We start from the raw sequence: 27,846 nt of genomic DNA on the forward strand, positions 1-27,846 counted from the left end.
AAGAACAGGTCACTATCCACACCTCCCCTCCCAGGAGCCTGTCCAGCCCGCCACTGCCAGGGTCCCGTGATCCAAGGACAACTTTCCCAGGAGAACACACAGTGCGCCTCAGGCTGTTGCAACCTCTGCCGCCGCAGGCTCATCCCGCATTCCGTACTCCTCCCTCCCCCCATCCTGAGTGAACCAGAGCCCCCTAATCAGCTGCTACTTTAACCCCATCCTGTCTGGGCAGGAACAGACACCCTCAAGCGACCTACATGCAGAAGCGGGGCCAAATCCACAGCTGAACCCCAGGAGCTGTGCAAACAAAGAAGAGAAAGGGAAATCTCTCCCAGCAGCCTCAGGAGCAGCGGATTAAATCTCCATATTCAATTTGATGTACCCTGCATCTGTGGAATACCTGAGTAGACAACGAATCATCCCAGAATTGAGGTAGTGGACTTTGGGAGCAACTGTAGACTTGGGGTTTCCTTTCTGCATCTAATTTGTTTCTGTTTTTATGTTTATCTTGGTTTAGTATTTAGAGCTTATTATCATTGGTAGATTTACTGATTTTGCTCTCTTCTTTATATATATATATATATATATATTGCATTTGCCCTTTTTGTAAGTGTATATGTATATGCTTCTTTTGTGTGATTTTATCTATATGGCTTTGCTCTTACCATTTGTCCTACGGTTCTGTCTGTCCATTTTTTTTTTCTTTTTTAGTATAGTTTTTAGTGCTTGTTATCACTGCTGGATTTGTTTGTTGGTCTGGTTGCTCTCTTCTTTCCTTCTTTTCTAAATTTTTTTATTTTTTAATATATTTTTTTATTTTAATAACTTTATTTTATTTTATTTTTCTTTCCTTTTTTCCCCTCCCTTTTCTTCTGAGCCATGTGGCTGACAGGGTCTTGGTGCTCCGGCCACGTGTCAGGCCTGAGCCTCTTAGGCAGGAGAGCCGAGTTCAGGACATTGGACCACCAGACACCTCCCGGCCCCATGTAACATCAAATGGCGAAAGCTCTCCCAGAGACCTCCATCTCAATGCTAAGACCCACATCCACTCAACCACCAGCAAGCTACAGTGCTGGACACCACATACCAAACAACTAGCAGGACAGGAACACAACCCCACCCATTAGCAGAGAGACTGCCTAAAATCATAATAAGTTCACAGACACCCCAAAACATGCAACTGGACACAGTCCTGCCCATCAGAAAGACAAGATCCAGCCTCCTCCACCAGAACACAGGCTCCAGTCCCCTCCACCAGGAAGCCTACACAACCCACTGAACAAACCTAACCCACTGGGGGCAGATGCCAAAAGCAACAGGAACTATGAACCTGCAGCCTGCAAAAAGGAGACCCCAAACACAGTAAGTTAAGCAAAATGAGAAGACAGAGAAATACACAGCAGATGAAGGAGCAAGGTAAAAACCCCCAAGACCAAACAAATGAATAGGAAATAGGCAGTCTACCTGAAAAAGAACTCAGAGTAATGATAGTAAAGGTGATCCAAAATCTTGGATATAGAATGCAGAAAATACAAGAAACATTTAACAAGGACCTAGAAGAACTAAAGAGCAAACAAATAATGATGAACAACACAATAAATGAAATTAAAAATTCTCTAGAAGGAATCAATAGCAGAATAACTGAGGCAGAAGAATGGATAAGTGACCTGGAAGATAAAATAGTGGAAATAACTACCACAGAGCAGAATAAGGAAAAAAGAATGAAAAGAATTGAGGACAGTCTCAGAGACGTCTGGGACAACATTAAACGCACCAACCTTTGAATTATAGGGGTCCCAGAAGAAGAAGAGAAAAAGAAAGGGACTGAGAAAATATTTGAAGAGATTATAGTTGAAAACTTCCGTTATATGGAAAAGGAAATAGTCAATCAAGTCCAGGAAGTGCAGAGTCCCATAGAGGATAAATCCAAGGAGAAACATGCCAAAACACATATTAATCAAACTATCAAAATTTAAATACAAACAAAAAGTATTAAAAGCAGAAGGGAAAAGCAACAAATAACATATAAGGGGATCCCCATAAGGTTAGTGGCTGATTCATCAGCAGAAATTCTACAAGCCAGAAGGGTGTGGCAGGACATATTTAAAGTGATGAAAGGGAAAAACCTACAACCAAGATTACTCTACCCAGCAAGGATCTCATTCAGACTTGATAGAAAAATTTAAAACTTTACAGACAAGCAAAAGCTAAGAGAACTCAGCACCACCAAACCAGCTTTACAACAAATGCTAAAGGAACTTCTCTAGGCAGGAAACACAAGAGAAGGAAAAGACCTACAATAACAAAATCAAAACAATTAAGAAAATGGTAATAGGAACATACATATCGATAATTACCTTAAATGTAAATGGATTAAATGCACCAACCAAAAGACATAGACTGGCTAAATGGATACAAAAACAAGACCTGTAGATATGCTGTCTACATGAGATCAACTTTAGATCTATGGACGCATACAGACTGAAAGTGAGGGGATGGAAAAAGGTATTTCACGCAAATGGAAATGAAAAGAAAGCTGCAGTAGCAATTCTCATATCACACAAAATAGACTTTAAAGACTATTACAAGAGGCACAGTAGGACACTACATAATGATCAAGGGATCAATCCAAGAAGAAGATATAAAAATTGTAAATATTGATGCACCCAACGTGGGAGCACCTCAATACATTAGGCAAAAGCCAACAGCCATAAAAGGGGAAATTGACAGTAACACAATAATAGTAAGAGATTTTAACACCCCACTTTCACCAATGGACAGATCATCCAAAATGAAAATAAATAAGAAAACACAGGCTTTAAATGATACATTAAACAAGATGGACTTAATTGATATTTATAGGACATTCCATCCAAAAACAAGAGAATACACTTTCCTCTCAAGCGCTCATGGAACATTCTCCAGGATAGATCATATCTTGGGTCACAAATCAAGCCTTGGTAAATTTAAGAAAATTGAAATTGTATCAAGTGTCTTTTCCAGCCACAATAAGATGAGACTAGATATCAATTACAAGAAAAAATCTGTAAAAAATATAAACGTATAGAAGCTAAAAAATACACTACTAAATAACCTAGAGGTCACTGAAGAAATCAAAGAGGAAATAAAAAAATACCTAGAAACAAATGACAATGAAAACACGACGACCCAAAACCTATGGGATGCAGCAAAAGCAGTTCTAAGAGGGAAGTTTATACCAACATAATCCTACCTCAAGAAACAAGAAACATCTCAAATAAACATCCTAACCTTACACTTAAGGCAATTAGAGAAAGAAGAACAAAAAACCCCCAAAGTTAGCAGAAGGAAAAAATTATAAAGATCAGATCCGAAATAAATGAAAAAGAAATGAAGGAAATGATGGCAAAGATCAAGAAAACTAAAAGCTGGTTCTTTGAGAAGATAAACAAAATTGATAAACCGTTAGCCAGACTCATCAAGAAAAAAAGGGAGAAGACTCAAATCAATAGAATTAGAAATGAAAAAGGAGAAGAAACAACTGAAACTGCAGAAATACAAAGGATCATGAGTGATTACTACAGCAACCATATGCCAAAAAAATGGACATCCTGGAAGAAATGGACAAATTCTTAGAAAAGCACAACCATCCAAGACTGAATCAGGAAGAAATAAGAAATATAAACTGATGAATCACAAGCACTGAAATTGAAACTGTGATTAAAAATTTTTCAACAAACAAAAGCCCAGGACCAGATGGCTTCACAGGCAAATTCTACCAAACATTTGGACAAGAGCTAACACCTAATCTTCTCAAACTCTTCCAAAATATAGCAGAGGGAGGAACACTCCCAAACTCATTATACAAGGCCACTATCACCCTGATACCAAAACCAGACAAAGATATCAAAAAATAAGAAAACTACAGGCCAATATCACTGACGAACATAGATGCAAAAATCCTCAACAAAATACTAGCAAACAGAACCCAACAGAACATTAAAAGGATCATACACTATGATCAAGTGGGGTTTATCCCAGGAATGCAAAGATTCTTCAAGGTACACAAATCAGTCAATGTGATAGACCATATTAACAAATTGAAGGCTAAAAACCATATGATCATCTCAATAGCTGCAGAAAAACTTTTGACAAAGTTCAACACCCATTTGTGATAACCCTCCAGAAGGTGGGCACAGAGGGAACTTACCTCAATATAATGGAGGCCATACATGACAAACCCACAGCCAGCATCATTCTCAGTGGTGAAAAACTGAAACCATTTCCACTAAGATCAGGAACAAGACAAGGGTGCCCACTCTCACCACTATTATTCAACGTAGTTTTGGAAGTTTTAGCCATGGCAGTCAGAGAAGAAAAAGAAATAAAAGGAATCCAAATTGGAAAAGAAGAAGTAAAAATGTCACTGTTTGCAAATGACATGATACCATACATAGAGAATCCTATAGATGCTACCAGAAAGCTACTAAAGCTAATCAATGACATTCGTAAAGTAGTAGGTTACAAAATTAATGCACAGACATCTCTTGCATTACTATACACTAATGATGAAAAATCTGAAAGAGAAATTAAGGAAACATTACCATTTACCATTGCAACAAAAAGAATAAAATGCCTAGGAATAAATCTACCTATGGAGACAAAAGACCTGTATGCAGAAAACTATAAGACACTGATGAAAGAAATTAAAGATGATACAAATAGATGGAGAGATATACCATGTTCTTGGATTGGAAGAATCAACATTGTGAAAATGACTATACTACCCAAAGCAATCTACAGATTCAATGCAATCCCTATCAAACTACCACTGACATTTTTCACAGAACTAGAACAAAAAATTTCCCAATTTGTATGGAAACATAAAAGACCCCAAATAGCCAAAGCAATCTTGAGAAAGAAAAACGGAGCTGGAGGAATCAGGCTCCCTGACCTCAGACTACACTACAAAGCTACAGTAATTAAGACAGTATGGTACTGGCACAAAAACAGAACTATAGATCAATGGAACAGTATAGAATGTCCCGAGATAAACCCATGCACATATGGTCACCTTATCTTTGACAAAGGAGGCAAGAATATACAATGGAGAAAAGACAGCTTCCTCAATAAGTGGTGCTGGGAAAAGTGGACAACTACACGTAAAAGAATGAAATTAGAACACTTCCTAACACCATACACAAAAATAAACTCAAAATGGATTAAAGACCTAAATGTAAGGCCACACACTATAAAACTCTTAGAGGAAAACATAGGAAGAACACTCTTCGACATAAATCACAGCAAGATCCTTTTTGACCCACCTCCTAGAGAAATGGAAATAAAAATAAACAAATGTGACCTAATGAAGCTTAAAAGCTTTTGCACATCAAAGGAAAGCATAAACAAGACGAAAAGACAACCCTCAGAATGGGAGAAAATATTTGCAAATGAAGCACCTGACAAAGGATTAATCTCCAAAATATAAAAGCAGCTCATGCAGCTCAATATCAAAAAATCAAGCAACCCAATCCAAAAATGGACAGAATATCTAAACAGATATTTCTCCAAAGAAGATACACAGATTGCCAAGAAACACATGAAAGAATGTTCAACATCACTAATCATTAGAGAAATGCAAATCAAAGCTACAATGAGGTATCACCTCACACCAGTCGGAATGACCATCATCAAAAAATCTATAAACAATAAATGCTGGAGAGGGTGTGGAGAAAAGGGAACCCTCTTACACTGTTGGTGGGAATGTAAATTGATACAGCCACTATGGAGAACATTATGGAGGTTCCTTTAAAAACTAAAAATAGAATTACCATATGACCCAGCAATCCCACTACTGGGCATATACCCTGAGGAAACCATAATTCAAAAAGAGTCATGTACCACAATGTGCATTGAATCTCTATTTACAATAGCCAGGACATGGAAGCAACCTAAGTGTCCATTGACAGATGAATGGATAGAGAAGATGTGGCACATATATACAATGGAATATTACTCAGCCATAAAACAAAATGAAATTGAGTTATTTCATAGTGAGCTGGATGGACCTAGAGTGTATCATACAGAGTAAAGTAAGTCAGAAATAAAGAACAGATACCATACGCTAACACATATATATGGAATCTAAAAAAAAAAATTGTTCTGAAGAACCTAGGGGCAGGATAGGAATAAAGACGCATATGTAGAGAACGGACTTGAGGACACGGGGAAGGGTAAGGGTAAGCTGGGACAAGGGAAAGGGTAAGCTGAGAGAGTGGCATGGACATATATACATTATCAAACGTAAAATAGCTAGTGGGAAGCAGATGCATAGCACAGGGAGATCAGCTCAGTACTTTGTGTTCACCTAGAGGGGTGGGATAGAGAGGGTGGGAGGGAGACGCAAGAGGGAGGAGATATTGGGATATATGTACACGTATATCTGATTCACTTTTTTATACAGCAGAAATTAACACACCATTGTAAAGCAGTTATACTCCAGTAAAGATGCTAAATAGATAAATAAAGTAAAAGGGGGAACCAAAAAAAAAAAGAAATCTGGACAAAATGTACAAAAATCACTTGCTTGAAGACATGTAAATTTAACAAGATAGAGAAAAATTACTGGGCTACAATCCAGAAAAGGAGAGAGAGTCCGTGAGGCAAGTCAGGAGCTTGGAGTTTCCTTTTACTTGGGGATGTTAGGTGATTCAAGAGGAAATAGTTGAGAGTCCAAGAAGCTAAGGAGAGTGGAGACTGGGGTTCTGAGCCCACCAAGGGAAGGAATTATAGTGAATCTGCTCCACTCCTTAAACTTTGGGTTAAAAATCCTAAAAGGTTGCATCCTAGCAGTGTGAAGCAGTTAGATGGGACCTCACAGGGAGTGCACCTCACTTTGTTAAGATGTCAATCCCTAAAATTTAACCACGGTAATTTCAGAGTGCTAGAACACCAGGTACTTGGCATAAGAAGCAATCTTTGAAAAAGGAAAAAAAAATACTGCATCATCTCAAACCAGTTTTACAAACAATTTTGCAAATACATTAACTCAGAATAAAAAATAACAATAAAAAAAAGCCAATTTCTAAAGGTCACATACTGTATAATTCTCTCTCTCATATATATATATATATATATATATATATATAATGTATATAACATTATATATAGCATATATATAACGTTATATATCTATAACATTTTCATAATGACAAAGTTATAGAGATGGAGAACACATTAGTGGTTTCCTAGGGTTAAGGATTGTGGGTGGTATAGGAGTGGCTGTGATCATAACTATAAGGGTTAGCATGAGGGAGATCTTTGTGGTGATGGAGTAGTTCTGTATCTTGATTGGGGTGGTGGCTACACAAATCTACGCATGTGGTAAACTAGCAGTTTTCTGGATTGATATTATATATAGTTACACAAAATGTAACCATTGAGGGAAACCGAATGAAGGGTACACACGATCTTTCTGTAATATCATTGCAACGTTCCAAGAATCTATAATTATTTTAAAATTAAAAGTAAAACAAAGAAAAAACCCAAGCACATCAGAAGATTATATCACATGTATGAAAACAAACAGAAACATAAAACAATAGAAAATGACCAATAGGAGACTTCAGATATTAAAGAATTTTATTTCATTTTTAAAAAAATATTTATTTATTTATTTGGCTGCGTCGGATCTTAGTTGCAGCATGTGGGATCTTCGTTGTGGCACGTGGGCTTCTCTCTAGCTGTGGCGTGTGGGCTCTAGAGTGCGCGGGCTCAGTAGTTTTGGCACATGGGCTTAGTTGTCCCGTGCCCTGTGGGATCTTAGTTCCCGACCAGGGATGGAACCCACATCTCCTGCATTGGAAGGCAGATTCTTAACCACTGGACCACCAGGGAAGTCCCTAGAGAATTTTAAATAACTATATTTACTGTGCTCAATGAAATAAGACAAAATTTAGAATTTTGTCAGAGAACTGGGAATAAAAAATGAAAATTGCCAGAATCAAAATTAAGAACTCAGTGGACAGATTAAGAGATTAGACATAGTGAAGAGAGAATTAGTAAACTGGAGGTAGATCAGAATAAAACATCTCAAAGAAAGCGCAAAGAGACAAAATGATGAAAAAGACAAAAGTGAGGATAAAAAGATATAGAGGATAAACAGTCAGGTTTCAGTCAGAGATTCTTGTGTCCAAAGAGTGAAGTTTTTCTCTCTTCTTTTGGGAGGGGAGGAAAAGGCAGCTTTTTCTGGCTTCTGTGTATAAGCAGACAAAATCAATTTTTTCTCTGTTTCTCACCTCTGATAAAGACTTTGAAGTTTGTATGCATAAGACATTTGACTTGGCTTTTCTTGTGTTGTCCCAGGGGTAAAAGTGGAGTGTTGGGAACCACATGGTCATTATTTGCTTTTTAAGTGAATAATGGTAAGGTCTCTGATCCAAATACCATGAGTACATTCTGGATAAAAATTAATAATTATGAATATTTTAAAACCCAACAGTAAGAATGAAGAAAAGAAGCTAGCCACTAAAAAATACTAATGTGTAACTGTGCAAGTCCATTTATATTGTTAGCTAAAGAGGCAAAACTATATCAGAGTACTTTGGGATATTGGTGAAACAATGAGAAAAGCAAGAATGTGGTTGCCATAAATTTCAAGATAGAGGCTACATATGCAAGGGAGGGAGGGAATAGTGATTTGCAGAAAGCAAAAGGAGAGGCTTTGGGACACTGGCACGTTGACCTAGATATGCTTATATGAGCATTCTCTTTGAGTTAGGTATCGGAGTTGACTCTTAATTTCATGCACCGTACTGTATGTAGTAGTTCATTATAAAAGAGCAATATGCTTTTGGAGAGAATTCAGGTTTCAAGCACCTGATCTGAATCTCTGCTTTAAGAGTTTGTATCATAGTGTAAGGATTTTGTTCTCTCATCTTAAGAAGAACTAAAAGACAGTTTTCTCTAGCTTGGCTTCATCCAACATACTGTTATGCATGGAGAGTGGGAGAGTATAAAATCATTCAGTACTCCTGATACCATACCACCATGGTCTCCTGTTATTTATTCAAGAAATATCTCAACTGACTTCAACTCTTTCCCTGTCCTTTATCACATCTCTTTTTCGAGATATGTTCCAGTTTATGGGTCTATCACTGCACTGAAATTTCTTATTAAAGTCATTAATAATATTCAATAATTCAGCCACTCACTCAACAAGTATTAATTAAATGTCAAAAGATTCTATGCTAAGTTTCAGATGTACAGCAGTGAACTGAATGGATACATCCTAACTTTCAGGGAGTTTACAATCTGATGGGGGGTGTGCCAGTTTAACAGGCAAGTGTAATGCCATTTCATCAGTGCTGTGATAAAGGAATAAATGGTACAGCGGGAACATAAAGGAAGAGTACTTAATTCAGAATTGACAGGTCAAAGTAGATTTCTAGATGATATAATATCCAGACAGAAGTTAGTCCTTAGAAGAATGAGGTAGCATATGGATGGCAATTCAGAAGTGGAATTACTGGAATTGAAAAAAGTTCAGTATATATACAGTATGAAATGTGAGGGGAAGAATGTCAGTAATGATACTGGAAGTTTCAGTAGAGGACAGATCATCTTTGGACTTGTAATCAAGGCTAAGGTGTGTGGATTTAATTCTAAAAAAAAAAAATGTCAATGGTGGTTTTTAAGCAGGAGAATAAGATCATACTTGAATTTTTAAAAGACCATGCTGGGGAATAGATTGAAGAGCTAGCTTAGTGTAATCAAAGAGCTTATAAAAACCATCTTCAAGCAAGAGCTAATGACAGTGAAATTTAGATATAAAGATATAGATAAGTTACAGGATAAAAATGTATATCATGCAAACATTAATCAGAAGGAAGCTGAAGTGGCTGTATTAAAGTGGGCTTTAGGATGTTGAATATTACCAGGTATGGAGGGAAATAATAATGATAAAGGGTCAATTCATGAAGAAGATACACCAATCCAAACTATGAATGTACTCCCTGCATCTCTGTGGGGCTACATTTCTGGTTCTGGGGAATGGAATGTGTGTGGAAATGATGTGAGTTAATTTCCAGGATAAGGTAGTTAAGGGTCTGATGTGGCTGCCCATTTACTCTTCCTGCCATGTGCTATCTGAATGATGCTAAAATGACCCTGAAGCCACAATATGAAAGCAGCCTGGGCTGCTGAATCACAGCTTAGAAGAGAGTTACCTGATCCATATCAGACTCAGATGCGAGCGTAAAACAAACTTCTATTGTGGCCGTGAGGTTTTGAACTTGTTTGACAGAAGTTAGCCTTCTTTCCTTAACTGCAGCCCCTCCTGAGCCAAAAAGGAGCTCAGAAGGGGGACAGAAGGGATCTGGTTATCTACCACTAGACAGTGGTTTAAGCAATTATTATATTTTGCTTTCCTTTTACATTAAAGAGAGTAAAGGTTTTATTTTAGACTTTTTCATATCATAATTATTATTAATGCTAATCTTTTGAGTGATATTATTAATACTTAAACTAAGTTATCTTTCTACTTGAATCTTCCTCATTTTTTCTCACATTCTCCTTTTCTATAAAATATTTGAAAGGCATAATAACACTGTAAAGCTATATTTCATACTTATGAATGTACGTCAGAGGAATAATAAAAATTGAATTCCTATAAATGCATAAACATATGCCTCTAAAATAGTATTTTCCTAAATATATGTACCTCCATATATATATACACACATATAAATTAGTGTCATGGGGTATAACTAAATATTCCTGAAGAATATTCCACTCTTTAAAAATTCAGCAGGTTTCATTATTATAATACTTCTGAGACTCTTTAATTTGTTAAGGCATGATTTGAGACTCTAAGGGTAAGACCTGTTTTTAAAGTTTTCCCAAACTTATAGGATTATGAATCTTTAATTTTCCACAAAGCATCTTGTAGAACTACTGTTATATAAAATAAACTTTGGGAAACACTGTTATGAAGAAATTATTATTTTATTTTCAACAGTCATATCAGATAATATTTCGTATTTTGATTCATATTTTTCAAGACCCTTTATGATTCAAGTCTGCCATGCTACTGTTGGAGACCCTAGATTAGCAAGTGTCTTCGGTGGTGGCTGTGCTTCATTTTTAAAAAAAATTTTTTTTATGTCATTAAACTTTATGGTATGTGATTTGACATTTTGGTATCTCACCATTATTGTTAGTATTAGCGTCAGTTTTCTGACTCTGTGCTTGGTTCTTCTTCCTTATGTCTCCTTCCTCAGTGTAAGCTCTTATCATCTCTAGTCTGGACTACTGCAATTATCTGATAGGTTGTACCTTGCCTATAATCTTGAGCCTCAAATTTATACTTAACACTGCCCATGAATTGATCCTTATGAAAGAAAAAATCTGACTATGGCAATCCTCTTCTTAAAATCCTGTACCTAATCTCCATTGTCTAATGGCTTAATGGCTTCTTTCAAATGAATAATCTTATCTTTCTTCAGTTGTAAGAAATTCTCGACTATCATACATTTAAATATTGCTCCCTTTTCATTATCACTAAGCTCGTAGATGCTGCAACTTCTAGCTCTATTCTCCTTACCCTTAACCTTTATTTCTTTATACCCATATTTTTATCTTCTTGTATTGCATTCTAAAGTGATTCTTAGGTTCAATCTTCTATATGTTATACAGTGGTTTAGTAGGTGTTATCTGGAGTTGACACATGTGACTTTGAGTGAGTTTTATAAAACTCCTGTAGTTTAATTTTCTTATCTGTAAAATAAGGATCATAATAGCATTGCTTATTTGACTACTGTGAGGAAGAAGTAAATAAAATGTATGCAAAGCACTTAGAACAATGCTTGGCATATAAGTGATCCAATAAGTATTAGTATATTATTTTTTTTAGCTATTAATTTGCTTTTCAGCTGCTTCCATTATGTTGTTCAGTCCATCTATTAATTATTTAATTTCAACAATTACGTTTTTCACTTCTTAACCATTTTATTGTTTTCTTATTTGTAATCATCTATGCTATTTCTTATTTTCTAAATATGATGTCCTGACATAACTCTCCATGGATATTAATTATACAATATATTCAAATTTATAACCATATCAATTTTGATTGTTCTTTTAACTACTTATTGGGTGTAAGGTCTTCAGTTTTGTCTCTCTTTCATGGAATGTCTTTCCTCAGATATTTTATCATTTTTTTATTATGCTGCTCTCCACAATGGACATTTCGTGTTGGACTTGCTGCTCCATCTGTATTGATAGCTTCCTTTTAGTGGTCTCATATTTCATCCATCACACCTTATCCTGCTTTTCATATTTTAGAGATTTCTCTTGACTTCTTCCCCACTGACAATCTTACAGATTTTTGAAAGAAGCTTATTTCAGAGAAAGTTTTTTTATGACTTGGCCTTTGCCTAACTCTTCTTCCTCATCTCCCACCATATGTTCCAGCTTCATAAACTGTATGCGATTCACTGATATTCCCTGCTGTACCCACAGTTTTCCTTTTCTAAAGCTGCCTCCCCTACTTAGACTAGCTGATTCTGAATTTCATTCCCCCAATGTGTCAGTACAGGTCAACTCTTCTAGAACATGGTTTTCTCTATAAAGTTCTTTTAATAACCCTTCTCCATCCTGGGTAGAATTGACCACTACTTTCTTTGTACCTCAGCCTAATTTAGCTCTTACACTCCTATCAGAGCATCAGTAATATATCATTATATTTGTTTATATGCGTGAAAGGGGAGAACATTAGTCATCATTTTTAACCCTTGATCTCCAACCTTCACTTGCCTTCAAAAGATGGCAAATGTCAAGGAATATCTTTCAATTTGCTGAGCTGGGTGGTATATGAAGGTGCAAACTGGGAAGCTGAGAAAGACTTAAGTTGTACTATTTAAGGAAAGAGGTGGTGGAGGAAAATCCCAGAGTGGGAAGGAGGATGAAGTCAGACCCTGAGAGGCTAGAAGAGGATTTTGGAGGAGGAGGGAAGGGAAAAAAAAAAAGTGTAAGAAGATTAGGGAAGATTCTTTGTGAGAAGAATGGGAAGAGGAAAAAGAAAGGGGATGACATTCTGTGCAAAATAATTTTGGGGTCCCCAAATTCTTGAGCCTGATATGTTTCAAAAGTCAAGTGATTTGTTTGTTTGTTTTGGTTCTTGTTTGATTTGGGTTTTTCTTTACGTAATTTAAAAAGCCAGAACTTTGCATGTATAATATATTTTGTAAAATCCCCAGTAGGATCTGGGGCAGCACACTGTTATCAAACGCATTAATATATTTTTCAGCAAAAAGTGGATATTCACACTAGTTTGGGTAAAGAAAGAGTGTAAGTAGCCTTTCATTAAGTTCACATTTGGTTTTGCTGCCAAATGGATTTCCTGCAAATTAATAAAAATGCTTTTGATTTTAAGAGTTTATTGGATTTCAGAATCATAACTAAACAATGGTGGCCCTGTGTAAGCCCTTGCCTTCACCTCCCTAGCAGATCCTTCTGGTCTTGACTAGGCTCACTTACGGGTCTGTGGTCAAATCCTGGGTCACTGACTGGTCTGGGATGGCCTGAGCTGGAATGCCTGCTTGTCTCTATTCTATGTGGTCTCCCAGTCTTCAGCCAACTAGATCAGGCTAGTTTACAGGGTGGCAGCAGGGTTCCAACAGTGAGTGGAGGCACATAAAACCTTTTGGGAGCCAAGCTCAAAAGAGGATCATTTCCAAGGCATTATTTTGTTAAGTGAAATCACCAGCTTAGCCCAAATTCAAGAAATAGGAGAACAGACTTTCTCTTGATGCGAGGACCTACAAAGTCAAATTGCTTAGCGTGTAGAACAATTTGGACAATTTTGTAATCAAGCTACCATAGTAATAAAATGCTGAGTCTGAACATAAAGTGGGAGTGGGTGGAAAACTGATGCTGTCCAGATCCAGTCTTTGGTTGCCTTACCAATACCAATTTCCCACCATTCTCTTTTGTAACACTACTTGAATCTCCCTCTAAGTAACCATCTTTCGCTTTTGTGTAGTAGAACTGTGGTTTGGGGGATATTGACTACTCTACCCTCTGCTCAAGGGTGCAAACTAATAAGCCTTATCACATTCCTCAGGCTACAGCAATTGGTCAAGACAAAGGAAGGAACCCGTCTCAAGCCCAAAACACGGGACTCCCCTAGCCACACTTGACGCAGAAATATTCCAATCAAGGTAAAGTGCATAATTTTTTTTTTTTTTTGCGGTACGCGGGCCTCTCACTGTTGTGGCCTCTCCCGTTGTGGAGCACAGGCTTCGGACGCGCAGGCTCAGCGGCCATGGCTCACGGGCCCAGCCGCTCCACGGCATGTGGGATCTTCCCGGATCGGGGCACGAACCCGTGTCCCCTGCATCGGCAGGCGGAGTCTCAACCACTGCGCCACCAGGGAAGCCCAAAGTGCATAATTTTGATCAATGGTTGAGAATGGAGGAAGTACATAGTCCCTGCTTCTGTTTAGAACTACAAGGTAAGTTAGCCTGAGGATAAACTGACATACAGGAGAAGGCAAGAGGTTAAAGAATCACAAAGAAACAGAATGAAAGTTAAGGTTAGACTGTGCTGAATTTTCTCTTACCTTTGAGCATCCAAATATGATATATTTTCATACATTTTCTATCTCATTAGACTCCTTGAAGTAGACACCAGGTTTAATTTATTTCCAACTCCCCAGTTTGAGCATAGTGTCTATCTCATCATAAGTCTAAAATAAGTGTTTGGTCAAGAACCCTATATAATCTGAAGCCTGCTGTAACATAGTTCTCCAGAATGAATAAAATAGAAGCAATATCTGTAAATAAGAAAACAAAATGCAGTGAGTAGACGCCCAACTCATAGGGCTCAGTTCATATTTGTAAATGAATGTGTAAATCAACTGATAAGTGAAGCATTTAAAACTGAAATCTATCATTTCATATAATTCTCCTATTTTGCTACAATGATAGCTAAAACAAACAGGTACAAATAAAGGCCTTTGGTTTAAAAAAAAACCAAACAAACACCTCAACACAAAAAAAATAAAAAATAAAAGTCCCTAATCAAAAGGAAAGAAATATTCCAGAAGAAACAATCCAATCCAATCATTTTTTTTATGGATAGTGGGTTTCAAATAAGGAGAAGAAAAGGAAAATAAGCAACAGAAGAACTGAAGAATAAGTTCATAGTGAAATGTCAGGAGCATGGCACTTCTACAAACAGCATCCTTATTTTGCAAATGTATAAGCAAGCTAAGCCTGATTCCCTAGTCCTTATTAACATTTTGATTTTAGTGCTCCTAGAAAAAGGGAATTCGGTTATCTGGCAATGGTTTTTGCAAAAATTAACTAAAATGGATGCTTTTCTAAAATGAGAACCAAATAGCAATGTGGAATGTTAGTTCTGTGAGATGGAACCAGAGCTCTTGCATGGTAAGAATTACATGTTTCTTTGATCTTAATGGGAATTAGAACATAATGTATGTCTCAGCCTGCAAGATAAAACCCACCCTTTTAAAAATCAAGACAAAGTAACTTTAAGTAGCAATAGAAATGAAGGCTAAATATTGGGGGAAAAAACACTGTAATGAACTGTAAAATATGTAATAAAAGAGTCTGTCACTGTGCAGAATCAATGTCACTGTCACATCTGCTAAGCTATGACATGCATCTATCAAAAATACTTTAGAAATAATTAAGTGGATCATTACTGTATTACTCTATCTCCCCCTCACTGTGCAGGCAGACTAAGTACCTTATTACCAAATTCTCTTAACCCATTGGAGTCCTCATTTCTATTTTTATGCACTTATTAAAGTCTTATATATTCCTTATAGTCATGTCAGATGAGAATATGGCATGTCTTTCTTCAAGATTTATGATTAGGATGATATTGATAAAAATAGATGCTATCTTAGAATAATACCAAGTAAAATGAAATTCAACATTTCAAATACAAGGCAACTTAATTTATCCACCCTTTACCTAGCAATAGTTGGTAATTATATTTTATTATGTTGCAGTCTGTACATCACATTTATTGCTTCACACATTTAGTGAAATTTATTGAGCACACACTCTGGTCAGGCACTATGCTAGATGCTGGGAATTCAGAGACAGAGGGACATATGACTAACATCTCTACTTGCAAGTGTTTCCCAATGTAATACAGGCTAGCCTGTAGAAGGAACATTTCCCAATCTTTTCCTTCTTCCTAAAAATGCCGAGAAGTCCCAGTGGTTTAGTCTGCAAGCAGTTGTTCCTGTGTATTAAACATCTTGCAACCCATTTACCTACTTACGAGATGCTTTAAACGTCTCCCAACTTAACCAGTTGTTCAACTGAATCACTTTAGATACCTGGCATTCTACTGAGTAGAATGTGCTGATGATATTTCATAAACTGGGAAATTTTTTTTCACTGCCTTCTCTCAACAACAGTGAAGATCCAAGTTCTCCTGAGGGAAAAATAGGAAGAAACTACCTTAAAATTATCAGAAAAATCAAGCATTCATTTGATTCTCAAGCTAAACCAAAAGGGAAATAGTTGGTATGTTTTGTCATAGAAAGTATAATGAAGTAAAAGACTCCAAAGTATTCCCCTTCCATCTAGCTATGAATTAATAGTAAAAAACACCGTTAAGGGCCTTTTATCCTCATAAATATTTTAAATTTCGTGACCAGCTGTGCTTGCTATTTCTCTTTTAATTGAGATGTGAGAATCCAATCACTGGAGGGGGTTAGCAGTTCTGACAATCTCAAGGGATTTTCCTGCTATCTCTGCTACCCCAAAGAAGCTGACTTTCGATAGTTTGATTATTGGAAGGAGGGAGAAGTTGATTTCAAATTAATGCATATTTTCAGATGTTTGTGTAAATGTGGATAATATTATTTTTAAAAGAATCTTATTTTTAGGAGATAAAATGATTTATATTTCAAAACCCATGATCCAGAAATGTGTGGGTGTCATAGTCATGTATCTCAGACCTTGAATCTGTTCTCTCTCTCTTTGAATATGAATTTGTACCGCGCTCTCTTCAGTAACTTAGATGTTGAGGCACTTCAGTCTTGCCTCAGTGCTCCCATAATCCTCTGCACATATCTCTGCAATCATATTTACCACACTGTCAGTTTCAGTTCCCATCTTCGCCACCAAAAGGCAACTCCTGTAGAGGAGGGAATATTGTTATTTATCTCAATATCTCCAGTGCCTAGCAGAGTGTGGAACCAAAAAGTCAAAGCATATTGGATAAGAAAGGAAGGAAGAGGGTGTGGGGACAGAGAGAAGAGAGGAATGAAAGTAAGGAAATATGGAAGAGAGGAACGTGACAATCAACAAGTGGAAAAGTATTTTAATAATGTGGTAGGAGGTGGTTAGAAACTCTCCATTGTAACATCTACTTGGCAAAAACATCATGTTTGTTAAAAGCTAAATGTGGAAGATTTGTCAAAGAGAAAGAAACACTCAGGGGTAGAAAATGACTTCAAATATGCAACAGGATGGGGCTAACTTTAGTAAACTCTTTAAAAGCACAGGGACCCAAAATAACTATTTACTATGAAGTCTCAAAAATACCACAAAAATAACAATATGAACTTGGGCTATAACAACTTGACCTCAACATTTATACTTCATGTGGCTGTTTAAGACAAATAGTCACAAGTTTTTTGATTTGACCAAGAGGTGGGATCTACTTCCTCTCGCCTTGGATCTCAGTGGGGCTGTTTCTCATTACTGACTGCTAGAATGCAGAAGGAGTGACTTCGAGTGACTTTCTAAGCAAGGCCGAAAATGGCTATGCAGCTTCCATCTTGTTTACTGGAACACTCGCAGTCCTGAGCCTCCATGTTGGTGGTCGGACTACTCTGAGACCAATGTACGGAAAGGCTGTGTGGAAGTGCTCAGTGGACATCCCAGCTGACTTCCCAGCAAACAGCTTCCATCAACTGTCTTCCCTGTGAATGAGCTATCTGGGACAATCTGCCTCATTGAGCCTTCATATAAATGCAGCCCAGCCATTAATTGACTGTAACTGCTTGGACGCCCAGGAAGAAATGGCCAGCTGAGCTCTTCCTGAATTTTTGACCAGAAAATTGTGAACAAAATAAAATAGTTGTTTTATTTACTAATGTTTTAGAGTAACTTGTTACACAGCAAAATTAGCCAAAATCCTTCTGTTTATGGAACCTCTAATCAAGACCTACTTAAAGCAGTTGGGAGGTCAGGTCCAGCCTGTTTAATAACATTTTTCTGATACAAAAAGCAAGTTTAAAAAAACTTTCCCTTGGGCTTCCCTGGTGGCGCAGTGGTTGGGAGTCCACCTATGGATGCAGGGGACACGGGTTCGTGCCCCGGTCCAGGAGGATCCTGCATCCCGCATGCCGTGGAGCGGCTGGGCCCGTGAGCCATGGCCGCTGAGCCTGCGCGTCGCAACGCAAGAGGCCACAACAGTGAGAGACCCGCGTACTGCAAAAAAAAAAAAAAAAAAAAAAATGTAAAAGAACTTTCTCTTAAATTTTTTGAAGAAATTGAATCTAAATTGTTTTAATTAGTGAAGGAAAATAGCTGAATACAGGAGAATATTAGTCACATACACATCATTTTAAAAAACTTGAAATAGTTGAGTATTTGGCAGAGTTTATTGATTTAGAAAGCAAACTTGGATAAACTTTTGGTTAGCCCCACTAAAGTACACATCTCATCTTTAAACATTTGTAAGCCTTGTACTAACAGTTATAGCTGAGGTATGTGTGATGGATACATAAGGGGGAAAAGACAGGAAAAACCCACTGAACAAAAAACTAGGTAATATTTTAGACAAAACTGAATAAAAATGCTATTTCTTCTGTAAGCAGAGAGTATATAAGTAACACAAAACAGGGATTCCTGAAGATATTCATTAAGGCATAATTTAGGGTTAAATACATATATATATATATATATATATATATATTTTTTTTTTTTTTTTTTTTTTTGCGGTACACGGACCTCTCGCTGTTGTGGCCTCTCGCGGTGCGACACGCAGGCTCAGTGGCCATGGCTCACGGGCTTAGTTGCTCCGCAGCATGCGGGATCCTCCTGGACCAGGGCACGAACCGTGTCCCCTGCATTGGCAGGCGGACTCTCAACCACTGCACCACCAGGGTTAAATATTTTAAAAGAGGTCACATATGGTTGGAAAGAAAGAAAAAGTTAAGTTTCAAAAGGGGAACCTAATGAACCCCACAAAGTCTTCAAATTGTCTTAAGAATAGCTGAGGTTTTTCCTTTTTTATTATATAGCAGTTTCATGTGAAGTTTGTGGTAATTACTAGATACTGAAAAGAACCTCCTGTTGGCAATCCTGGATCTTAAATGTCTTTTGAAGTAGCTCACAATATGGCAAATTCTAGAAATGAATGTAGCGTGGATCTTTCCTCCTGGCAAGAAAATTCATTCTGAGAATGAAAGTTAAGGGCATTTAGCCTATGTGAATTGGCAGAAAGTTAATGTTCTCTGAGGAAATTTTAGTATATTGGCAGTAATTATAATTGTCATAGCTCAGATTGTATTCATACCATGTGGTAAGAAATGACATTGCAAAGATGTTTGAAGCACTCCCAGGTTTTCAACTTACTTCAGTCTTTCTTGCTATCTGTTTCTCACATTTCTTTGGGCCTTCCTCTAACCTCTTTTCAGTTTTGTTCCTGATTTTTTGAAAATATTTTATTTTTATTGAGAAATATTTGCAAAAAATTAAATGTAAATAGTGATAAATATGACGTTCACTTGATCCCCTTGTCCTAGTCCATAGGGACAACTGCTTTCAACTTATTTAGCTTGTTTTCTAGATATTTATCTTCATAATTTAAAAATATATGCATATACTTCTTCATCAACAAAAATGTTCTATTATGGTATTTGAGGATTTAACTCAAAATTCCTCTTCTCCTGTCTTACCCTTCACATCATCTCAGCATATTTCAATTTTTAATTAAAAGAATATCCAATGTTTTCACTATTGTGACTACATAAATATTGTTCATGCTGAACCAAGTAGAATGCTATGATGCTTTTGATTTCTTACACAATTTATTTCCGCTGTAGTTACTAAAGCCCTAAAACTTTGCTTATTTGTTGTCTTTCATTTCTTTGAAGATCTAAGTCTCCTACACTCTCCCATAACTCTTTAAAATGCCTCTCAGTACAATTTTCTTGACAGTCAAACATGTCAGATGAGTTATTAGTTTCAGATATTTTTCCTAGAAACAGCTTTCATGCTTTGACCTGAGCAGTTTGCTCTCTAAGACAGATAAACATGTTTTTGTTTTTGTTTTTGTTTTTTCCTGGAATTGTTGTTTACTTTCATCTTGGAAATTGCCTTTGCTTCTACTCTTTGCTGATTTTTCCCCCACCCCTACCCCCCAAATCTCTTGTATATTAGTTTAGATTCAGCTATAAGTTTAAAAAAAAAAAGCTAACAAAAACTAAAATTTAAAAAAAACTCCTCAAAATTTTCTTAGATAATAGAAATTTATTTCTTTTCATGTAAAAAGAATCTAGTAGTAGATAGTCTGGGCTGGTGTCATGGCTTCACAAGTATCAAGTACCCAGGGTTCTATTTTGCCCCTCTACTATATTTACCAGGCTGCCTCATGGTCCAGAAGAGTTGCTCAGTCTCCAGCCATCATGTCTTTATTACAACCAGTATCAAGAAGGAAGGGTGAAAAAGGTACATTTTCTCCTTTAAAAAAATTTTTCCTATATTTTCTTGGCCCAAACATAGTTCCTTAGCTATATTAACTTGCAAGGAAATAATTCTTTTGGGAAATAAATTCTTTTATCTGAGCTGCAATATTCCTATCTAAATTTTGGAATTCTATTATCAAGTACCAAGTGTATAATGGATTTTGGATTTTACCAAATGGATTTTACCACATCTGCCATAATCTGCCTCATTGTGTGTGTGGCGGGGAACCAGGAATGGGCTGGGGAAGAAGTCACACTCTGAGGCAGCTTGGATGACATCCTTGACCAACCCCAGAGGAAGCTCAGAAGCTAAAATAGCTCATCAGAGATGTCCCTTTGGGGTCAGAATAGTTGGACCCTTACATCCCTGCCTCTGTCAATCATTAGAAGAGAGTTACTCTAGGAAGCATATAATCTTGGGTGAAGCAGCTCTTTTGAGCTAAAGCAATCTCTGAAGAGGCTGACAACTGTCTTTCACAGCCCTACCTGCCTACTTTTTTATCCTATCAGGATAGAAAGGGCTTCTCTGAATGGGAATCTGGAGGACTCAGCCTTACTGTTATCACCAACCATGTGAGACTAGTTTCTTCAAAATATTTTAAAAAGTCTCCTTAGCTAAGGTATAAACAGATGAGAATGTTTAAGTAAATGCAAAGTAATACTACTGAGGCCTATCGCTGAGTATCCTTAAGCTTTCTGAGTATTGCAAAAAACGTAAGACATGATCTTAATTGCTATCTTGTAAGTGAGTATATTCAAGAATCCACACTTCCAACATCCTTATTTAGAACCTACACCCTGTTCTGAAAATTGGAGCTTCCTCTATGGGAACCAGGACACAGATTTAATTCTAATTTTGGTATCTTCCTAACAAAAGGCCCATCCATGTTCCCATCCTAGGCAAATCCTTTCTTGATCTGCTGCTTATTCAGTGCCCCTGTGACTCCTTTGTATCCCTGCATATACACAGCCATGCACGATGGTTTATATGAAGTGTCTCTGCCATGTGCTCTCAAGAAGTCTGCCCATATATCCAAGCCCTCACATCATCTGAAAACATTTCCATGGCCATAATCCCAGTGTCATTATCCTCTTGTCCAGGTTTCACTAACTCTGTGTCTCCTTTCTATTTGTCACACTTTTTTATGTGTTGCTGCCCAGATTCTCCTATGATTTCTATTTCCTTAAAAATTATAGAAAATATCAATTGATTGAAGACAATTTAAAATATTTATAATTCCCAACTCTCTCACTTTCTAAGTTGGTCGGGTCCTAAGGAAGATACCCTTGAATGTTCGGTGGATTGGTAGCTGATGGTATAAATAAAGATGGTGAATGAAGAATAAAAATGAGAAATTATACTCCAATAAAGATCTATTAAAAATTTTTTTAAATGTGCCTTTTCTGGCCACTTCCTTGTATATATATATATATATATATATATATATATATATATATATATATATATATATATATATATAATTTTTCCTCCAGAAGAATCATTCTAATGGATTTTTCCAGTTTTGCAACTATAAGGGTCTTAGGCACCCATAGTCCTAGGGGAATGATATTACAGGATGTTTGTGAACTTGAGAAAGGATGTTCCTCTGAATAACAGCCCTGGATATGCAGCTGTGGTTGCTAGGGAAGAGGTAAATAAACATGCATAGGGACCCTTTCTTTCAAAGTCCAAGCACTGCTCTGAGGGAGAGATATGGTCTTACTAATGTTTTATGGCTGGAAAGGAAATCAAGGCCCTGGAAAAAAATTCAGGAGTGGAGGAGAAGTCTGGATTGGTAACCCAGTTTCAATACCTAGACTTAAGTGGTGATGGTAAGGGCTGTGTTCAGTTTGATGTTCTAGTGGTTGAATTGTCATCTTGGGACCCAGATCATGGGCGCTACTATGACCTGTTCAAAACTGGGAGGAGTTAGGGACTCACTGAAGCATAGGACTTTGCAGGACCAGTGTTAATTGCATCATTATAGAGGCAGAAGCAATATAGGGAGAAAGCTGGACTCCACTGGCAATCTAATCTGACTTTTACATTTTCTATGCTTAGTGTTTGAAAGTAGAATGGACTCTTTTGCAATCATTAAAGAAAAAGTATTCTTAAATAATTTAGGGAAAGAATGTAGCCTCAAAAAGATTCTTAGCTTCCTGTTTGTTTGACTATGTGGAGACTGGATTAATTAATTGAAAAATAAAATTAAGGTGACTATTATGGACTGAATGTTTGTGTGTCCCCAACATTCATATGTTGTGGCCCTGACTTCCAGTGTGACTATATTTGGAGATGGAGCTTTTTGGAGGTAATGAAGGTTAAATGAGGTCATGATGGTTGGGTCCTCATCTAATAGGATCAGTGTACTTATAAGAAGAGACACCAGAGGGACCTCTTTCTCTCTGTCCACCATGTGAGAACATAGGGAGAAAGTGGCCATCTGCAAGTCAGAAAGGAGCTCTCACCAAGAAGCAAATTGACTAGAATCTTGATCTTGGCCTTCTAATCTTCAGAATTGTGAGAAAATAAATTTCTGTTACTTAAGCCACCTAGTCAATGATATTTTGTTATGGCAGCTGAGCTGACTAGTACCGTGACACATTTGTACTCCAAGCTGATGAAATAGGTCGTAACAGTCTCATCAAAATAATGAGAAGAACTTTTTTTTCCCCTTGGTAAGAGGTATAGGGTCAAGTTTAATGAGAACAAATACAATACAATATAATATACAATACAATATACAATAACACAAGCATAAAACCAGGAATATTTATATTGTTCACACTCACATGGAAGCCAAACAGAAATAAGAATTTAAAGAAAAATTCTGAGTGCTGGTGACCTTGTTACTCAAGGTCAGCTTAATATTGGGTACAGTTGGCCATCTGTTACCTTAAGCTAACGATTATGACATTTTAAAAGGCCAACCAGAAAAAAGTAGATTTTCCTTGTGGTCTGAATATTGCCCGTACAAAGTTCTGGAGTTATTTTTAAGAACCCACATGTCTCTGAGATAACATTCATGCACGACAATTTTTGTAAATGTCTTCTTTTTCCTTATTCTTAAAGGAATGGAAAGTGGAATGAAAATCTATTGAAGTCAATGGTTTGTAATTAAATTCTGGGTTGATTAAATAACTAAAGCGCATTACCTATGAGCATTTAAGATGATATAATACTTCTGCTGTGGGAAGTCACAAATAAAATTCCATTATATTACAATGTTTCTTTTTTCTTTATAAACTAAGGTGGACTCTGTCTTTATTTGCTAGTTGAAAAAGGCACTGTTGGTGATGAGGTAGCTATACAGAGTGACGAGACAAATGACCCTACCAGGATCAATGCAGTGGTCCACTGATGCCTGACCAATATTACTTTCTACATGACAGACTGAAAGAATAGAAACGTCATGAAAAGATTTACTGAGCTTAGAACACAGGCAATTTATTATTAATTTTCAGTTATCATTGAAAGAAGACCATTTTGATTCATGCTTGATTTCTTGGTCATTTGGAAATTTTAAGCGTTGGAATGTATCTTTTGAGGAAGAGTTTAAAAATTAGGATTTTTTAAGAAAAAGAAAGCATTACTTTATTCCTCTGGATAAGTGGTAACCTGCTCAGTTCTCTCTCCTGTGGCAAGATCAAGGTCTTGAGTCAGCTAGGTATGGGTTTGATTCTGGTCTCACCATAGCTGTATGGCCTCGAGTATGCATTTTTTTCTTATCTGAAAAGTATGGTAGGATGATAGTGAAGATTAAGTGAGCATATACATGGAAAAGTTTAATACAGGCCCTGGCCCACAGCAGCTGTTCACTAAATCATAGCTACTGCTGTTGTGAAGATCCTGCTGATGCTGCTGATGGGGATAGGTATGCTAGGCAAGAGCAGAAAGAGCATTCGTCCTGTATTTGTCATATTCACTCAACATTGTTTCTGCAAATATTCGTGAAGCCATGGGTCTGACTCTGAGTTAGACACCTGGTGTAAAAATTATAAACAAAATAGATATGACTCCTGCGTTCATTGTGCTTGTGGAGGAGTCATGAGGCAAATAATAAACTGAAAATCATAAACATAAATATAGAAATGCAAATAAGTATAAGCTTTATAAAGAAAAATTCACAGTACTATGGGAGAATATAAAAGGGGAATGAAGACAGAGGGGTGTGAAGAAGGGCCTCTTTGAAGAAACATTGCTGAGACCTGAAGAAATAGAATGTGATAACAGGCAAATAGTTTAGTGAAGTGCACTCCAGGCAGAGGGAAGAAATGTGTGCACCTGAAGAACTGCAGGAAGACTACTGGGGCTGAAATTAGTTGAGGGTTGGGGAGAAGTGGTACTATACAAAGAGGGAGAAGTAGACAGGGTCTAGACTGGACTTATTAAAGACTAAAGTCATTTTGAATAGAAGAGTGACATGATCTATTTTGCATGTTTTAAAAAGCACTTGGATAGCTTTGTGAATAATGAGAAGAAAGATACAGGAGCAGAAAAGAATGATGACCAGTTAAAAGCTACGGTAGTATTCCAGGGAGAGTATAATAACAGCTTAAGGAAGCATCATGGCAGTGGAGAAAGAGATGAACGAATATTTTATATATAAATTGCCTAGCATATTATTATATTATTACAATCATAATTATTGTAAATATGAAATGCAGCTGAAGGTGTATCTATACATCTTCATATATGTGTATATATTCAGCTGCATTTCATATTTACAGTGATTATGATGATAATAATAATATAATATGCCAAGCAATTTATTAAGCCCTTTCAAAATGCATTATACCATTTAATGCTTAGAACCTCTTTAAAAAGCAGATACTACTTTCTTAATCCTTTTTTAAAATAAAAGTCAGAAAAGTTAAAATAACTTGCTCAAGGTCAAACAGGTAGAAAGTAGTATTGCTGGGATCTGACTTTATATCTGTCTTGATTCTAAAACCCATATCCTTAAGCATTATTCTATTCTGTGCTTACCATCTGATCTAGATAATATGTCTACATGCTATCCCTCTGCACTGGTACCAGGGATTCCTTTAAACTTCCAAACCCTCAGACTTTGGAGTGACCATGGGGACAGAGCTGTGCCAGGAGTATCTCTGTATGAGGCAGCTGCAGTCAACTTTAAATCTACCCCAATATCAGTATCACTAGCAGCTCTAGGAGCTCTCCTCCAGAGGGCTCTACTGTTTCAGAAAAGTGGTCTTTAGAGAAAGTAAGAGGAATTATTGAAGCTTTACCTGCGCACATTAGGAAAAGTGGAATGGTAATTGCTATATATTGTATGGTGCTACAGATAATCAAGCAGAGGAATTAGAATAACTGTTTTGAAAGGACTGTGGAAGATCACCAAACCAGAAGTGTTTTAATCAGAGGAGCAGGGTCTCAAATTTGAATGACATCATGTGGAGAATAAAGATTCAGGTAGATAACTAAGAGGATATGCTTTGGTGGGGGGAAAGGAGAGGAGAATAAACTGATGAATAAAGTATAAAGACCTTGACATAGCTGCAGAGAAGAAACATGGAAAAACATGTCAGATGTTAGAGAGTGGAAAGTACAACAGTAATTGATACCACTACTGAAAGGTTACTATATGCTGTATGCAATTGTGTCATCTTGTTTAATTCACTCTCACAATAACATTTATTTACCAAGGATCAAAGATAACAAGAAAATCGCCTTGCATTACCCAGTTAATAAGTGGTAGAGTCAGGAATTATGTCTGTCTACCTTCAATGTTGAACTCAAATACTATATTCTCCTGACACAAAGAGGAGGAGAGGGGAGTGGATTTTGAATGAATCCTCTCTGTGATTCTTCTCTCTAATCCTAAAGGGGAGGGAAGCGCATAAAAGAGAGAACAGAAGAAAAGAGGAAAATACGATACCTGAATAGGCTTTAGAATGACCTCTCTTTAGAAGACAGCCACTCTGGCTGAGAGATTAAAGTGAAGGCTGCAAAGCTTGACAAACTGTACAGGCAAATCCTAAAAGGCTGTATCTCTAGTGACAGAATGAGGTTTTTCAGGAGTTACTGCAGATAACAGACAAACAATAGTACATTTGAATCACATGGGGAATAATAAGAGTGATGAGATTTCTGTTCTGACTGTCTCCTTCTTTAGTTTGACACTTGTGTGGGGTTGGGAGGGGATTTACATTAGAGCTTAGAAATATTAAAATGTGTGAGATGCCAGCAGTCAGAATTTAACTGGTTGACATTTGGTCAAGGGAGCCTATTTCTAGTAAAAGAATACATTAACAGAAAGATAAGAAACTTCTAGATCAAAGGCCAATGCTGTTTGTTTGTTTGTTTTTATTCTTTATTGGAGTATAATTGCTTTACAATGGTGTGTTCGTTTCTGCTTTATAACAAAGTGAATCCGTTATACATATACATATACATATGTTCCCATATCTCTTCCCTCTTGTGTCTCCCTCCCTCCCACCCTCCCTATCCCACCCCTCCAGGCTGTCACAAAGCAACCAGCTGATCTCCCTGTGCTATGCAGCTGCTTCCCACTAGCTATCTATTTTACGTTTGGTAGTGTATATATGTCCATGCCTCTCTCGCGCTTTGTCACAGCTTACCCTTCCCCCTCCCCATATCCTTAAGTCCATTCCCTAGTAGGTCTGTGTCTTTATTCCTGTCTTACCCCTAGGTTCTTCATGACATTTTTTTCCCTTAAATTCCATATATATGTGTTAGCATACGGTATTTGTCTCTCTTTCTGACTTACTTCACTCTGTATGACAGACTCTAGGTCTATCCACCTCATTACAAATAGCTCAATTTCGTTTTGTTTTATGGCTGAGTAATATTCCATTGTATATATGTGCCACATCTTCTTTATCCATTCATCCGATGATGGACACTTAGGTTGTTTCCATCTCCTGGCTGTTGTAAATAGAGCTGCAATGAACATTTTGGTACATGACTCTTTTTCTCAGGGTATATGCCCAGTAGTGGGATTGCTGGGTCATATGGTAGTTCTATTTCTAGTTTTTTAAGGAACCTCCATACTGTTCTCCATAGTGGCTGTACCAATTCACATTCCCCCCAGCAGTGCAAGAGGGTTCCCTTTTCTCCACACCCTCTTCAGCATTTA

The 27,846-nt window shown here is 37.1% G+C and overlaps 1 protein-coding gene across 1 annotated transcript in view; it reads left to right on the forward strand.

Moving 5' to 3' along the window:
• The window catches only part of TRHR (thyrotropin releasing hormone receptor), a 562,879-nt gene that overhangs the window by 295,929 nt on the left and 239,104 nt on the right, over window positions 1–27,846 (forward strand). Inside the window, exon 5 of the mRNA XM_033842840.2 lies at window positions 14,102–14,198. The gene's annotated coding sequence lies outside the window, so the exon portion shown is untranslated. The remainder of the gene's footprint in view (window positions 1–14,101; window positions 14,199–27,846) is intronic.

This window comes from Tursiops truncatus, chromosome 17 (assembly GCF_011762595.2).
Source record: "Tursiops truncatus isolate mTurTru1 chromosome 17, mTurTru1.mat.Y, whole genome shotgun sequence".
Classification (NCBI taxonomy): Eukaryota; Metazoa; Chordata; class Mammalia; order Artiodactyla; family Delphinidae; genus Tursiops; species Tursiops truncatus.